This window comes from Pinus tabuliformis, chromosome 1_2 (genome assembly GCF_031772625.1).
Source record: "Pinus tabuliformis cultivar Carrire ecotype Pingquan chromosome 1_2, CPIR1, whole genome shotgun sequence".
Lineage (NCBI taxonomy): Eukaryota > Viridiplantae > Streptophyta > Pinopsida > Pinales > Pinaceae > Pinus > Pinus tabuliformis.
The window spans coordinates 1,074,960,120-1,074,977,276 of record NC_142298.1 but is presented as its reverse complement, the minus strand read 5'-3'; positions in this window follow the sequence as shown (position 1 = coordinate 1,074,977,276).

The following is a 17,157-nucleotide window of genomic DNA, read 5'->3' as shown; positions in this document are numbered from 1 at the left end:
ATTTTTGGATTCACAATGATGAGTACATGCACCCTATGCATTTGCTAAGGTTTTGGACATAAATAGTTGACCAAAAGGGCCAAAAGCCCTAAAAAATGACCCTTTTGCCCTCTTTTTGGCCTGGGCAGTGCACACTGAGTAGTGTTGGGAGAATTGACCTTTGACAAGGCAAATGAACTCCAAATGCAAAACTTCAAGATTTTTTGGAAAGAGACTTTAATATATTTCCAACAAGCTATTGTGGGCCCAATTTTGACACCGAGAAGGCACTCAAAAGTCCACTTGAAGATGAAGAGCACGCCTGGCATTAGCATTGTGTGCCCAACACTAGCGTTGCGAGTTTGCAATTTTTCCATATTTTCACTGTTTTGTTCTAGCTTTCACTTTAACATTGGCAAATCATGAATTTATCTATGTAAATGATGAGTTAATTGTAATTATCATGTTTCTAGTACTTACTAGGGTAAATACATTAGGTAAATCAAGTTCATGAGGTGTAATGAATTAGTTTTCTTGGATTAGGGATGAGTCACTTTGACCACCCTATTCTCTTGTTATCAATTCAACCTTTCTTGGATCTTTCCCTCTTCTCATGGATTCGACCCCTTGAGGTTAGGATGGGTGGTTTGAAGCCTATATTATGTAGTTCCATAGTCTTTTTTAGGGGTTGGATTCAGGCGAATGCTTAGGCTTTGATAGACATCATTTTGTACCTGTTACAACAGGAGATTAATGAAAAATTGCAGCTATTTCTTTGGGATCCATGTGGTATGATGCTCAGTTCAGGTTTTCTTATGTTTTCACATGTTAAAATGTATTTTTGACTCCATTTCATCATTTCATACTCTTTATGTGAATGTATACAAGTCTGAAAGGAAAGATCCATAACGTTTATGCTATGTTTTTGGTAGACATTTCACACTCTGTGTTTTCTTCAGATTAGGAAGAATCCATGAGGTTTACATGCTCTTCCTAGCTTCCTCACCTATATTTTTACCTCATCCATCAAACCCTAAGGTTCTATTTTTTGTGCCTACCTTGTCCCGTGAAACACTTTGCAATTTTGACCTAAACTGTTTGGCTCGTCCTCATCCAGCAAAACCCTTCAAAATCAAATCAAACCTTGTGCTGCTATACCTAGCCTAATATCAGTTTCTAGATCTAGTCAATTTGGTTGAAATCCTTACGGAGAGAGCCCTCTCCTGGCCCAGTAGGGCTAGCTACTTGGCTAAGCATGGTTTTTGGTTACCTTGGCATTGCCCTTATTTAGCCTGAGGTTCAATACAAGTGATAACATATTGGCGGCCATACTAGGGAATGAGCGAAAGATCTCATATTCCCTGGGAAATATCATCAAAGTTCAGATCTAGATCTTATTGTTTATGGTGGAAAAAAATCATAAATAGGAAGGATGAAACCATTCACCTGGTGACTCCAGTGTCGAAAAATCCCAAGGTTCAGAATTTTTATGGCAAATCCACTGCTCAAGAACCAGCAACATGAATAATTTCTTGAATTTATTGTTATCTAAATCGATTCGTTTGCTAGAAGGTATGCTCCCATGAGACGAGATCACATTCTATGTTTCCCAAATAAAATTTCTAAGGTAGATTGGAAAAGGAATTTGAATATGTTTAAAGATGATGATAAAAATGATGTTGATTTGCATCTGGTTAGATTTCACATGCATACTAGCAAGTTGAAGGTTGATTTTCTTGAAAACTACTTGATGAAGATATTCATGGCCACTTTGGAAGGTAAAGCCTGATCTTGGTGTGAAAGTTTGCTGCGTGCTTGTATTTACTGTTTAAAGGATTTTCATACCATGTTCTTTGAAAGGTATAAAGAATCTTGTCCATCCTTAATATTAGTTCAGAATTGTTGTAAACATGTTTATAGTTTTATTGAAAATCTTGAGAAAGTTTATGAAGATGATGACTTCATGGACGATGAGATCATGGAAGCCCTATATGAAAATCCATTTCAGCAACATAAATAGAGCTTAGAGGATACTATCAATACACTCAGGAAAATTTGTAGTAGGTTCATGTTCTTAGTATAATTGAAAATGATGGAAGGCAAGGTCTTATTTCAGATCTGCTCATAGAAGAAGACAACATGCAGGAAAATCAAGTTCCAATTTCATACTGTGATAAAGTCAAGTTGGCTATTTGAAATCTAGGTTCAGATCATGATGATGAAGAGTACCTTGTTTTGAATCCCATGTAGGAGAGCTCTGTTGTTGAGATAATATTGAATGAATAAAACAAAGTTATTGAACCAAGTGTTCTCATTTCATTAGAACAAAGCCTTCACAAGGAGGTAATCTGGTCCCTTTATGAAAAGAAAGACGAGATCTTTGTTCAAGTAAGTGAAAAAAATTCTTTGGATAATTCAGTGGTAAATGATAGAAGTGTTAGTTTTGAGTTCCAAGAACTATCTGTCGTTTTCCCTCATATGACTGATGAGTGCGATAAGAAACATGACAATCTGGTTCTCATGTCATATAACGATATTCAACATCCTTGTCAAACTTTAGGAGGGAAAGAAGACAATTATTGTTTTAGCGAAAGAAACAAAAAAGTACTATCTCCTCTGTCTGAAGATGAGCTAGATCAACTCCTGAAACGTCATGTTGCAACTCAAGCTAATGTAGGTTTGCAGTGTTCAAATAGTCAAGAAGGTGTTAGTGAAGCCTCTTCCACTTTTGAAAATGAGGACAGTCTTGAACTTAGATTTATAGATCAACGAACATATATTATTTTCTTTCATGGAGATGATAGGGCTATCTTGTTTGATAATCTTGAAGAATGTTTTCTGTTTAAGAATGACTTAGACTATGAAATTTAGGAGGATGAGCCTGAGAGAGATAATATGCCAGAAATCGAGTCAGAATTTCTCATGCTCGAGGAATTTAAAGCCAACTATCAGATAGTAGAAGTTTATACTTCTCTATGCCTTCCTACCAATCAGAAACCAACTATTCTTTTAGATCAGAATGAAGTGGGTACTTGTATTTTTGCTATTGGATCTGAAGACAAGGTAGTGCTTCAGGATTTTCAAGATTCCTTCGGCATCCATTTGCAAGCATTGGAGAAGATTAATGTTGTATGGTTTGTTAGCATAAGCCTTGGTTTCAATTTTTATTGTGAGTTTCCTACAAGTACATCGTTCTGCCTGCTCGGGGAAAGTGAGAGCATAATTTCAGTGAGTAGCCGTCTGTTGGATTGGTTACATTGGAAGGTTCACTTCACAGATTGTACATATTTCTTCAGTAGGCAGGTGGTTGTCATTAGTATTTGAAGCCCTCAAATCTCGATGGTCTGCTGCCATTAAAGAGTTTTGTAAGTACTTGTTTCAGTTATGTAAGCCTTGAGTCATTTTTTGAGTCAATTTCAAGTCGGTTTTGATTCAGTTTGTGTCATTTGAAGTTGTTAGCATTTATTCATGCATTTCAATTTAAGTTTCTGACCGTATTGGCCCACATAGTTAGGCACTTGGTCTACAGTGTCCTTGACACCTCCAAGGAGCTGCCATCCCCAATAAGGCCAATGTTAGTGTCAGTATTTTCATCCTACCATTAGTGATCAAAAATCCTCTTTTCATATCATTTTAAGGGTCCCACTCAGAATTTTTTTATCATTCCACTAGGCCATGCAAAAAATTAGTCATTGATGGTAGTCCTAGTCCAAAAACATCACTCTTCCATAAATATGATTACTTGCTGGCATAGTTTCATATCTTGTTGACTGTACATCATCCATAAAGTTATTTTTATCATGCCATTTGTATGAGTCATGAGGTCATTATGTCATCTTGAAATTCAGTTCTTTAAGGTCTCATTAGGTCTTTTAGGGTTTTCCAAGGTTTCATTAGGTCATTAGGGTTGCCAAGGTTCCATTCCATTGCATAAGACTAGTAAGTAAAATGAGATCAAATAACATCCCTTCATCATGTGAAGATGATTTGAAAAGAGAAATTGTTATTTAATTATGTAATTTTATGTCTCTCAAATGTAATAATTTCACCCTCCCAAGCTATTACTTAGTGTTTTAAAGATGCTAGACCATCAAAAGATCAATTTGTCAAAGGAAATAGTCAAGTGAAGGGGTAAAGTTTCAAAGGGTTAAGTGCATCCCAAAGGGAGTTGTCTTTTCCCAAGGGTGTCCAAATCATCATTTTCCACAAGCACTAAACCCTAATTTCCTCACCGATTAAGCTAGGGTTGGCTAAGGAATTAGAGAAATATGAGTATATGAGGCATAAGGGAGGTAATTTCAGCAAGTATGAGGCCATTCCAACTCATACACATCATGTCTCCATCATTTTTCAATAAGTCAGTCCAAGCGATAAATCATTTGCCACATATAGGGCCTATTTTTATTAAAACTATGTTTTATACCAAAAAAGGATGAATTTGGAAAACATTAGAGATTCTTTTGTCCATAATAGGCCAAGGATGAAAAACCTCCTTCACTTTTTACACAGGTTTCATGGTTTTAGAGGAATGTAAAAAATACAGTTGCTACAAGAGAGTTGCTGCACTTCTACAGTGACTTTAGGAAAATCAATTTTTCTTCTAGATGGGTTATCCAAATGACTTCATTGATGAGTCAAATGATAACTAGAGAGAAAAGTGTTTCCAATGAGCTATCATTATGTCAATTTTGAGTTGAGGAAGACCTCCAAACGTTTCCTGCAAGAGAACCCCTCATTTTTGCAACCTGATTCTGTAATTTTTGAATAGTATTGGGATAATTGACATTTCAAGGGAATATAATTGATCATTTTCAGTCCTTGATAAGTCCATTTTCTAGCCAAGACAGATACCTTTCGAACACACTATCATGTGCTCAATTTGGACACCGGAAAGGCACTCAAGGTAAACCTGAAAATTGGAGGGTGTGTTTAACAAGGATGTTGCATGCTGGGTAGAGTCACTACGTGCCTGAGTGTGGTGATGTGCACCTGTGGAGTGAAGGGCACGTTTTCCTAACTGAGCTAGATAAAATTTCAATGGTGTTTTCTACTTGTGCATTGAAGGGCACATTTGTCAAGGACACTACGTGCTAGCACTTGGTGCTACGTGTTTGGCCAGTGAAGTCTGGAAGACCCTATGAGCACCAAAAAACCACTTTTCTTCATCTACTCAAGCTACAAAGGCTTCTATTACCTGCACACAACAAGTAAGTGGCCCAATATCTCTTTTTATCCATCAATTAAGCAAGTTGGCACCCTAAATTTTAAAACCCTAACAAAGCCTTTCTTGTATGTTTCTAAAATCACATATTTGATCAGAATTACAACACTTCATAGACTTTTTCACCCTCAAATAATCCTTGCATGTACTTCATTCAATATCCCTTACTATTTCACTCACCTTGACCCACATATCAGTCCCTCAAGTATTCACCTTAGAAACGTGGTAGAAGGGAGTCACACTAGTTCAGAAGAAGTGGAAAGAGGCAAGTGTTTACCCTAAGGAAAGTGGGAGGGGCCTTGCCTTCATCATCAGAGTTACAAGTTAAATGAAAAGAGAAAATGGTGGAGGAAGCAGAGTTCAAATAGTAGCATGAAAAACATGACACTCAAAAGGATTTTCTCCTTCTGAACTCAAGTGATGAGGAGAAAGACAAAATCACTCAAGCTGCCTTGAAAGCAAAGGATGCAAATGTTAGGGAGCTTGATACCAATTTAAGAAGGGCCAAATATATCATCTCCTTTTATGAGCAAGAGAACAAGCAGCTATAGTTCAAGCAAGAATTGATGCAAACCAAGTACAACAAGGAAAAGAGGGAGGCTGAGAAGGCCAAATTTCAGCTTGATAAGGCTTATGGAGATTATGGAGAGCTAGATGATGAATAGGGAAAACGAAAAAGACCAAAAATAAGAGGATTAAAGAGAGCCTTAGAGCTTGAAAGGCAAAAGGAGGTAGAATTAGAGAAGCAACTCACTTTAAATGAGCAATTGGCAAGGGACATAGCTGAGAGAAAAGAGTCTTGGCTTGAGAAGTTGAACACACACCGGGAGACCCTATTTGAGAAAGAAAACAAAGATGTTCAGATACAAAGGATGATCACCAAGTATTATGCACAGAGGAACCAAGTGGCAAGGAGGAAGCTCAAAAGAGCTCATGAGAAAATTGACAAATTGACGAGGCAAGAGGAGAAGAGGAGACTTGACATATTTGCTGAGGCATCCCTACATGACTCTAACCTTTGATTAGTCATAAAAAGATAGTTTTGAGCATGTTGAACCATTTTTGAGTTTGATGAAAGTTGCTGAGATTTTCAGACAATTTTTAGCACAGTCATGGAGGTCAAATGCACAACACCTTGGGCACTACGATATTTTTTGGGGAATCCAATGACGAAATGGTCAGCATTTTTGGATTCAAAATGATGAGTACATGCACCCTGTGCATTTGCTAAGGTTTTGGATGAGAACTAGTTGACCAAAAGGGCCAAAAACCCTCAAAAAATGACCTTTCTGCCCTCTTTTTGGCCTGGGCACTATGCACTAAGTAGTGTTGGGTGAATTGACTTTTCACATGGAAAATGAACTCCAAATACAAAAATTCAAGTTGTTCTGGAAAGTAGACTTGAAGATATTTCCAACATGCTATTTTGGGCCCAAGTTGGACACCGGGAAGGAACTCAAAAGTCCACCTCAAGATGAAGGGTGAAACTAGCATTGGCGCTGCATGCCTGGCATTGCGCGTTTGACAATTCGTCTAGATTTTCACTATTTCATCCTAGTTTTCACTTTCACCTTGGTAAATCATGAATTTATATATATAAATGACGAGTTAAATGTAATTATCGTGTTTCTAGTACTTACTAGGGCAAATACATTAGGTAAATCAAGTTCATGAGGTGTAATGAATCAATTTGCTTGGATTAGGGATGAGTCACTTTGACCACTATATTCTCTTGTTATCGGTTCAGCCTTTCTTGGATATTTTCCTTTCTCATGGATTTGACCCCTTGAGGTTAGGATGGGTGGTTTGAAGCCTATATTATGTATTTCCCTAGTCATTTTTAAGGGTTGGATTCCTAGGAATACTTCGGCTTTGATAAACATCATTTTGTACGGGTTACAATAGGAGATTAATGAAAAATTGTAGCTATTTCTTTGGGATCCATGTGGTATGATGCTCAGTTTATTTTTTCTTATGTTTTCATGTGTTAAAATGTACTTTTTTGGGATCCATAACCTTTATGCTCTGTTTTGGGTATACATTTCATAGTTTGCATTTTCTTCAGTTTAGGAAGAATCCATGAGGTGTACATGCTCTTCCTAGCTTCCTCACCTATATTTTCACCTCATCCATAAAACCCTAAGGTTCTGATCATTGTGCCTACCTTGCCCCATCGAACACCCTATAGTTTTGACCTAATTTCCTTGCCCTAACTGTTTGGCTCCTCCTCATCGAGCAAAACCCTTCAAAATCAAATAAAACCTTGTGCTACTATACCTAGCCTACTATCAATTTCAATATCCAGTCAATTTGGCTAAGATCCTTATGGAGAGAGCCCTCTCCTAGCCTAGTAGGGCTAGCTACTTGGCTAAGCATGGTTTGTGGTTACACTAGCATTGCCTTTCTTCAACCTGAGGTTCAATCCAGGTGATAACATGTAGTATGTTGAATGATAATATAGTATTGAGAAGAACAGTCTCACTGGTAATAAAATAGTTGTGGTAGAAAACAAATTATATTTAAACACCAAATTCCTCCTTAGTTTGTTTTGTAATTAAAAATGTGAAATGGTTAGTAGAACAAGCCCAAAAGACAAAATAAGATGTATTCTCTAATACTACTACTTTTTCTATAAATCATGAGAGTACTCATGACTATATTCTTAGGAGAATCCTGAAATCTACGCCCAGATGCCGCCTAGAAAGTATGTAACTGCTCCAAGAATAGCATATAGGAATGCAACCCCTGTATGACTGATCCATTTTTCTTGGGACCAGTGCCTTGTCCTGCATTTGTAGATTGATTTTAGGCATAAGAGGACAGTGAAGAGGGCAGATTGGAGTGATGGTCTAGTCTTGAGCTAGCATGAGTTAAAACTAGGGCTGAACTGTTCATATATGAGGTGCGAATCCATATGTAAAAGGTGCTTAACATGCTCAATTTTCACTCAAAAAACCAGCTAAGATATGAGGCGTAGATTTATTATATAAGTAAAGAGTTGGGGAGGTTCTTTAGCTCTTTCTTATGAAATACCGTTGCCAAATAGGGTCTCGCATAAGGAACAATGGACATTGGAGGGCCCTGCTGCTGCTTACCCTTTTATATCTAATTTGCATATATTCTCTTTATTCCACTGGAGGGCCAAGCCATCATCTTAACTAGAATCCTTTTACCAGTATGCTGTCTAGAAACCTTCTCCTTTTAAGGGAGGCAGGGGCAGGATTCGAACCTGCAGTCTTTAGGTCATGGGCTGGTGATCAGTCAATTACTTAAAATGTACGTGAGAGAATTGCATATACTCATATATAATAAATACGCCTTATGAGCCTTGAAACAGGACGAATGATTTTGACTTTGAAAGTGCACAACTACAACTCTGGCGGAGAGACGAATCACGATCGCTTCTTCATGAATCATGTTGGATGGATCGAAACAAGATTGGATATTCTTCATTACTTAAGATATTATGCTATGTCATATCCTTCCTTCCTTATAACCCAGTCAAGTTGATGGGAGGGCTACCTTTATAGCGGATCCCCTAGAACAACAACCCCAGCTTGGAAAAGGTAACCACCAGAACCCTCGGAATCTGAGTTACCAGAGCCAAGATCAGAACATCCACGCCTCCTCATCATGAGAAGCGAACCATGCCTTCTTATCGGGATCAAAGTCCCCCGCCCCAAAAGATATGGGACATGCCTCAAAGGAAGTAGAACCCGTGCCAAAAGATATGGAACATGCCACTCATGTGCATGCGGTTGCCAGGGCTACACGATCAATGGCGTAAGAATCGAAGAGCGGAGCTAGGCCTGAAGTCAGTAAGTTAGTAAGTCAGGTAGCCAAGCCGAATACTAGAAGTACAGGAGGCAATTCAGTATAGTCACTAATATCGATCATAGGTAGGGCATAGAGTTTGTAAGCACCACTTTGCAAGGAAATAATTCTGGAAATGAACATATGGGTAAGTGAAAAATTGACCTTGACTGCTTTAATTGAAGAAGTATTTAAGGGAATACATGGAAATAATTTTTATGGAACTAATATTTCTAAAAAAAATTAGACCTCATGATTGGGTCAACTTGAGGGAGGAAAAAATGGAAGAAAGACTGCAGGAATGCCTATACCATAAATCTGTGAACATCCTTTCTTAAAAAAAACAAGGGAAAAACCAGATAAATGCACACAGTAAGTATGACGATTACTAAAAGGAAAATAAAAGGAAATTAACCACTATCACCACCAATAAATTCCATTGTAAACTGTAAATAATTATGATTGAATTTAAAGAAGTTTAATTGTTGGAACCAGCATAAGTCTGACTATAAAATTGAGCAGATTTCACCATTTTTGAACTAATAAATATATACATCATAAATCAAATTCGTGGCTTGTGTAGCAGCCACATAGTTCACACCATGAGAACGAATTCATGATGCTTTAAAGGATAGTAAGCCATGGAGTTATAACCATTTAAAAGGAGAAAACCTTGGTTGTGTAATCCCTTTCCCTAAAAAAAACTAAATAAAGATTCCAGATAGGCATTAATGATCTAGGCAATAGACAATGACCAAAAAGCAACTCTGCCTCTAAATATGATACCATTTCTATTCAACCAGATGGTCCAACACATAATTAGAGGGAGACAATGATTTTTTCTGGTTTGTGGACCCCTCCCTCCAATGATTCCAAGCCGCCAATGTATTTTGACCATGCTATCTGATAGTAATGGAAAATGAAGAAAGTACTTGTTCCCATATATTAATCACTGTGGGAAATGGAGAAAGAGATGATCATTGGTTTCTTCAACCTAGTGACATAGAGCACACCAAGCGGGGCCATAAAAGGATCATTTCATCATATTGCCCCTAGTAGGTGTCTTGTTCATTAAAAAATTCCACATAAACAATCTAGTGTGTGTGGGGGGGGGGGGGGGGGGGGTGGGATGGGCTCTGAGATTCCAAAGAGCACGCCACCAATCTATGAGCACAAGTGGCATGTGTGTGGCATGAATAATAGGATATCCCTCTTTAGGGGTATATTCTCCATGCCTAGTTGGAGCTGAAATGAGTTCGCCATCACCCTCCATAATGTGAACATGTGATTCAGTCAATTTAGATATATATCCAACCCAAGGCTGGTTCCATTGATTGGGATACCCAAATGAACAACAGATTTTCATGCTTATGAAAACATGGTTGTGTTCTTTGAATCAACAATGTTGGCAATCATATGAATACCTCTGTTCTTAAGGAAGTTAATAAGTTCAGGAGGAAGTCAGTACATGTTGCCGCAACGAATCCAGGGATCCATGCCAATATGCACATATGTGCCAAATCTAATGTACCATGTAAGGCCATTTCTGATAGTGGGAAGGGTATGTAGAACAACTTTCCAGATTGTAGATACACCTGTTCTTTTCCATGTAGGGAGGCGAATCCATTCCATATTCTGTAAGGGCCATATGTATTTATAGTGTACCACTTGAGTCTAGAGGTTGTGAGAGTTAACAATAAGCCATCCCATCTTGGTAGCAGGAGCATGGGTGAAAGAATGTAGGTCTTTCAAACCCTAGCCACCCCACTTCTTGGGTAATGCAATGTTGCAACATCCCACCCAAATAAATGGCTTCCCTTCCTTGTATCCATTCCAAAGGAATCTGGAACATAATTTTTGTATCCGTGAAAGGATTCCTTTGGATATCCAAGCCAAAGACCACCAATACACTAGAGTTGCCTCAATGTCCAATTTAATAATAACTAATCATCCTACTCTCCATAAAAGCCTATGTTTCCATTTGTGTAATCTCTTTTCAACCTTGGGCACAAGCCAAATCCAGTCTGAAATTTTATAACAATGTGGTTTGATTCAAAAACCAAGATATTTGAGCCCATCTTTCAATTGTTGTCTTAGGAATGAAAATTTCTGAAGTGCAATCCAAATTTCTTGTGGTGAGCAAGCTGAGAAGGAGATAGTGTATTTAAACATATTAGATTCCAAATCGGTAGCTGCTGAGAAGAGCATCAAAATATCATAGAGTATAGAGAAATCCTGAATGCCTCCATTGAGGAAGATGAGCACATCGTCCACAAAAAGAAGGGATATAGTACAATGAGCAGTTATCTTGAGACCGAGTAATTGCCCCTCCCTTCTAGCCTGTAATATTGATCTACTCTGACCTTCAATAACAAGGAGAGAGAGGGAAACCTTATCTGAGTCCGCGCTTAGCATGAAAGGAGTTGGAGGCTAAACCATTAACAAGAACACTGAAGGACACACTAGTAATGCAGCACATGATCCATTGGATGAAAGAGAGGGGAAGCCTAAATGAGTGAGCATCATCCCTAAGTATAGCTAACTAACTCGATCAAATTCCTTAGAGAGGTTGATCTTAAGGATGGCTCCTTTTAGCTACTTCGTCTTAATGGAGTGGAGGGCATCCTAGGCAGTACCTATAGCCTCATGTATTTGTTTATTACGTGAGAATGAAAATTTCTCAAGCGATATGTGGGTATATAGGATGGGATTAAGATGGTTAACAATAATCTTGGCAATAATATTGTAGAGGTAGTTGTAGAGGGAAATAGGCCTAAAATCATTGAATGAGTGTGAGAAGTCCACTTTATAAATGAGGGCAACGAAAGTAGAATTGATAGCCTCATACATGCACCTGATTAACGTGTAATCCTCGACAACCTTGATGAGATCTTGTCTGATGTTCTCAAAAAAGGCTATATAAAATTCAATAAACCATCCATTTGGGCTAGAGCTTTTATTAAGTGTTCTTTCCAGTTTGCCCATGGAAACAAGTTTAATAATATCATCTAACTAATCTTGGTCAACAAAGAGAGGGAAAAGCCCGACAATTCGAACTATTTCTGCAAGTGTGGCCCCAGGAGGAGCCTTCAAGAGATGTTGGAAGTGTGAGATGCCTAGATGTGCTAGTGGGTGAAAGGAATGGTCGAATTGACCATCCTCGGTGGGCATCTTCCAAATATTGTTGGTGGCCCTTATCTCCTTCGCATACTTATGAAGAAATTTGGTATTATCATCCCTAGCCTGTAACGAAATAACTCGACTCCTAAGGCACGAGGTCTCCTCAGGATCTTCAAAATTTTTGGATCTCTGAGTCTCTAGATCAGTGAGAATTTTTTTAGCTTCATCAGATGTGAATCCTCGACCCTGCTCATCCAAAAGATCAACCAACTTGTTTTCAATGTTCCTAAGAGTCTATTCTTCTCGATCTCTCTTGTGTTTAGCCCATTTGATAGATAAACTCTTTATCTCAAGGAGATTGTGGCAAAACCCTTCTACTATGGATCTCCCCTAAGAAGGTGGATGAGCATGCCAGTAATCATTGACCAATTTGATGTAATTAGGGTCCATCAACCAAGTAGAATTTAATTTAAAAGGGGCTCTAGGCTTCAAGAAGGGACCTAACAATTCTAGGAAAATATGAGAGTGATCAAAGATGCCACCAGATCCCACCCACTGTCAATAATTTGATAAGGCTCTTACCAGGTGTTCCTTGATTAAGAATTAGTCCAATCACTTTGCCAGAGATGCATCTTCTGTTTTTCTCTTGCACTAGGTAGGTTGTATATTGTTCATGGGGATATATATCAATTGGTGATGCTCTAGAAGTTGTTCCATGGTGTCTGATAGGGGGTCCAATTGTGCATTGCATCACCAAGATTCTGCATGTCCGATAGAGAAATTCAGGTCCCCACCTAGAATAAGATTGTTTGAATTACCCAAAGATAAATTAAGAAGATGATTCCCAAATTCATCTCTATTAAGATAGGGAGTGTAAACATTGATAATTCTAAAGTCCATGGCCAGGTACGAGGAATAAATGTCCATGCCAATAAATGTAGCACCACCCCCAAGTTCAGCCAATCTCGATAGTGTGGGGATTGATGCCGAGTGCAATACCACCAAATCTTCCACTGACATCAAGTGCATGAAAAATCCAACATGGCTTCAGGGATTACATGAAAGATATGACCTAATCACCCATGCCTAAGGTATCTTGTAAGAAGATAATGTTAATAAGCTCAGAATCCAGTAGTCTTCTAAGAGCTAGATTTTTAGCAAGGCTAGCCAACCCTCTACAATTAAAGGAAATCCAATTCATCGGTGAGATTGGGGGAGGGTATTCGATGCTCTAAGAACCTTGTCAAGTGTAGATTGCCTGCCATGAGCCACACCCACCCTAGCCTAAATAATAGATTTAGAAATATAAGAGTGCTGACCCCTCGGGAGCATGGTGATTTTAGAATGGGAGATCAAACCAATCCCAACATGCTCAGGAGGGTGTGACACCTGAGAGCGAATATTGTAGGAGTGTGAGTGTCTAGTGGAGGTCGAAAGCTCCAGAGAAGGAGATGAGATAGTCAAACCAAGAATAGAGAGCAGGGTGGTCGAGTAGGATGGAGAGTGAAGGTTCAGAGGGCAGGTAATAGGGGAAGATGAGATGCATGGAGTGGATGCAAAAGAAACATGCAAGTGATGTGCAAAACTAGATAGAGAAATAATAGATACAAAGTAGAGTGGAGGAGGAGTACCCAATGAGCGAGCGGCTACAACAGCAACCCGAGATCTTGTAATAGGCAGGGAGAGATGCTAGAGACACACCGATGATGGCATCTCAGCAGATCAGAAAGTTGTTGTCTTCGAACCTTGTGACCGAGGAGTCTAGCCTTTAGGAGATGAAGGTGCTGTAGGAATGACATCAACCGTGACTTTGGAGGGTAAGGCGATCAAGATAACTAGAGTGCACTCTTTATAGAGATGACCAACCTTGTGACACCTTCTGCATCTAAATGGAACCCCCTCATAATCGAGGATTTGGATGCAAGTGAATGTTCTCCAATGTGGCGTAATCTACTCCTCCAAACCCTCTCTATTGTCGAGGTACAGTAATATGCAAGCCATCGATTTTGTTGCGGATGTAACATATGACTTGTCATAGTCCAAGAAAGTGTCCACTGTGTTCCCAATTCGATTGAAGATGTCCTTGAAACAAAAGTGAAGGGGAAGGCCTAATAGTCTGACCCAAAGTGATCGTGCACCCAATTGTTACCGCTCAAGGTCAAATAACAAGCTCCATCTCTTAAGCAACAAAGGGGCTAGCTCGATGTGCCAGTACCATGAGATAACCCATGAGGTGTAGTTTTCCCTTTGAAATCTAAGTGAGAACCATCCCCGAGCTATGGTGGCAGTAGTCGAGAGCTCCTTGAGAACATTTTCCCAAATTTCCATGACCCAACGGTGCAGACAGGCAACAATGTACACTATTCCTCTATCTCTGCCCACCAAAACCTTATCTGTTATGTCCAAAACATCCTCCATTTGCACACCTTCACCGAAGCAAAGGGACGGATCCTTACAGGAAGCTTTGACGCACTTCAATTTCTTATCTTTGCCGAAGCGGGGTGCCATTGGGTGGTCTTGAAGGGAATCCTATGAACCCGTGTTATCCTTCTGAGAATGATGGTTACAGGTCTGAGGGTTCACAACCGGAATTTCAAAACAACCAGATAGAGAGGTTGACACTCCGGGGTTTTCGGAGGCATGTGGAAGTGGGGGTGAATCCAGTGTGAGTGGGAGGAGATTTGTTGTTGATAAAAACCCAATCAACAAGGGGAGGGCAAAGGAGGATGACAAATGTGATGGTTCCGGAGAAAGGGGAGGAGAGTAAGTCTAGTGAATCGAAATATGGGGAGGGTGGGATGAGGATGCAAGTAGGTGTAATGTTACCAGAGAAATGGGAGGAGAGTAAGTCTAGTAGATGGGATAAAGAGCAAACAACAAAAAACAGTGCACAGATGCACCAAGATCAAAACATATATGCCCCAATCTCAACTACAAAAGAAAAGGTGTTCCAAGGGACCTAGTAATCGACACCTCCAGAAAAGTGCTAGGGTTAGACCAGATGGATTCATAGGGATTTGGATCCATCGAATAATTGACAGGGTCCTCATCCATTGCTCACATTCTACCGTCAATCTCTGGGACAACAAGAACAAAATGTGGAACAAAATTGATAGCCATATGAGAATAGATGCCCAACAAACTTTGATGGTGAAAATTCCAAAGCAGTAGGGGAGAAGGCATTGTGCAGCAGCAAAGTCTGTGGTATAGGGCTGAAATGCGAAACCCTAGATGTGCTCCTTCAGAGATTAAGATAGGAGCACTCCTGTTTTCAAGGATATATTTTCATTGGTTTAACGATGCTAACAACAAAGAAATATTATTTTTTTATAGTAATGGTCTCTAAAACATATCTATAGAATCATCTTTAGGTGTATATGTTGATTCAGTGGTTTAACCATGCTCACAACAAAGAAACATTATTTTTTTATGTAGATAAGTTATGAGTAAGTGTGTTCATGTTAGAATAATGATCTCTAAAACATCTCTATAGAATCATCTTTAGGTGTATCTATTGATTAAGTTAACATTTTACTAAGCTACCAACCAAGGTGTTCCATCTCCATTTTATGAATTTCAAATTAATAGAAGAAAGCTAATGAGGAGGTTATATAATATTAATAAAAATATGATAATAAGGGAAAAGAAATGTAGAATCCTAATAAGAAATAATTTTTATTGTGCAGCTCTACAACTCAATATAAAGGAGATGTATGTAATGTAAGTAAGTTAGTAGTTTAGTAAAATATTAACTTTATTTATACAAGATCACAATTATAATGTTTCAGTTTTGATATAAAGAAAACTAAATTTTTAACTAATTTAACCACTTATTATTGTTTACATAATCAATATATATACCTAAAAATGATTATATAAAAAGGTCTTAGATAATTAGTTATGAAAAATTACTTATTATGTTTATCCAATAAAATTATGTTAAAATGTTAAATTGCTCACTTAAATTAACAAATAAATTAATCAAATTAAATAATAAAACCCTACCAATACTATTTTCAAACCTCAATCTTATTTATATTAGACCTTATAATTCTACCAGTTTTATTATCATTTCAAAATAATTATTTTAATAAAAATATTTTGATTAAATTGCATTAAATAATGTTTTGCCCTTATCTAATCATATACAATATAGATGTTCATACTTTTATAAGATGTTCATACTTTTATAAAATATAGATGTTCACACTCTGATTGAATCCAGAAGCATCTGATGCATGAATAAATGGTGGACATTCCACATGATGGGTAAATTATATTGATAACAACGAAAATAGAAGCTAGTTTGATGTGGACAAGCTAGTTTAAAAATAAAACCTAGTTGCTTCATTGCGATATTTTCACTGTATCTTTGTTTCACCAAATTTATACAGTACATAGTTTATGTTTATTAATACTCCAAAAACAATATAACATACCAAATCAACACTCACGCTTAACATCATCAATACTTAAAACGACTTGATTAATGATGCAAGTTATCTGTGAATATATGTACATCACATCTCTAAGCAATTTTTATTGCTTTTGACTGAATGCATAGTCTTGTCTCGAAATGTTTCTACCGTGACATCATTTCCTAGAGATTTGGAGAAAAGTGATTCGAGTGATGGTGACATGTCTGGGAGAGCCTTTGCAAAGTTAAAAAGGGGGTCAAAGGGAAGTAAGGTTGTAACTATAGTTATTTAATTTTAATTTGAATTTATATTATGATTCAAAAATATTGAAATTATTCATCTTAAAAAAATTGATATATTATTTTTTTTTTTTCAAAATTTCTAAAATTTGAAATGATGTTCTAAAAATAATAAAAATTTAAATACACTAAATTTATTGATATTGCAGAGTGTGAAAATTGTTAGTATAATTTAGTAACCTGACTAAAAAAGCTTTAAAACTTAAGTTCAATATAAAGAATTACATCTCATATACCAAAGAAGTAATGACTCAATCAGTATTTGTATTCAATCCAAATCAATAGATATTGGGATCATTATAAGAAT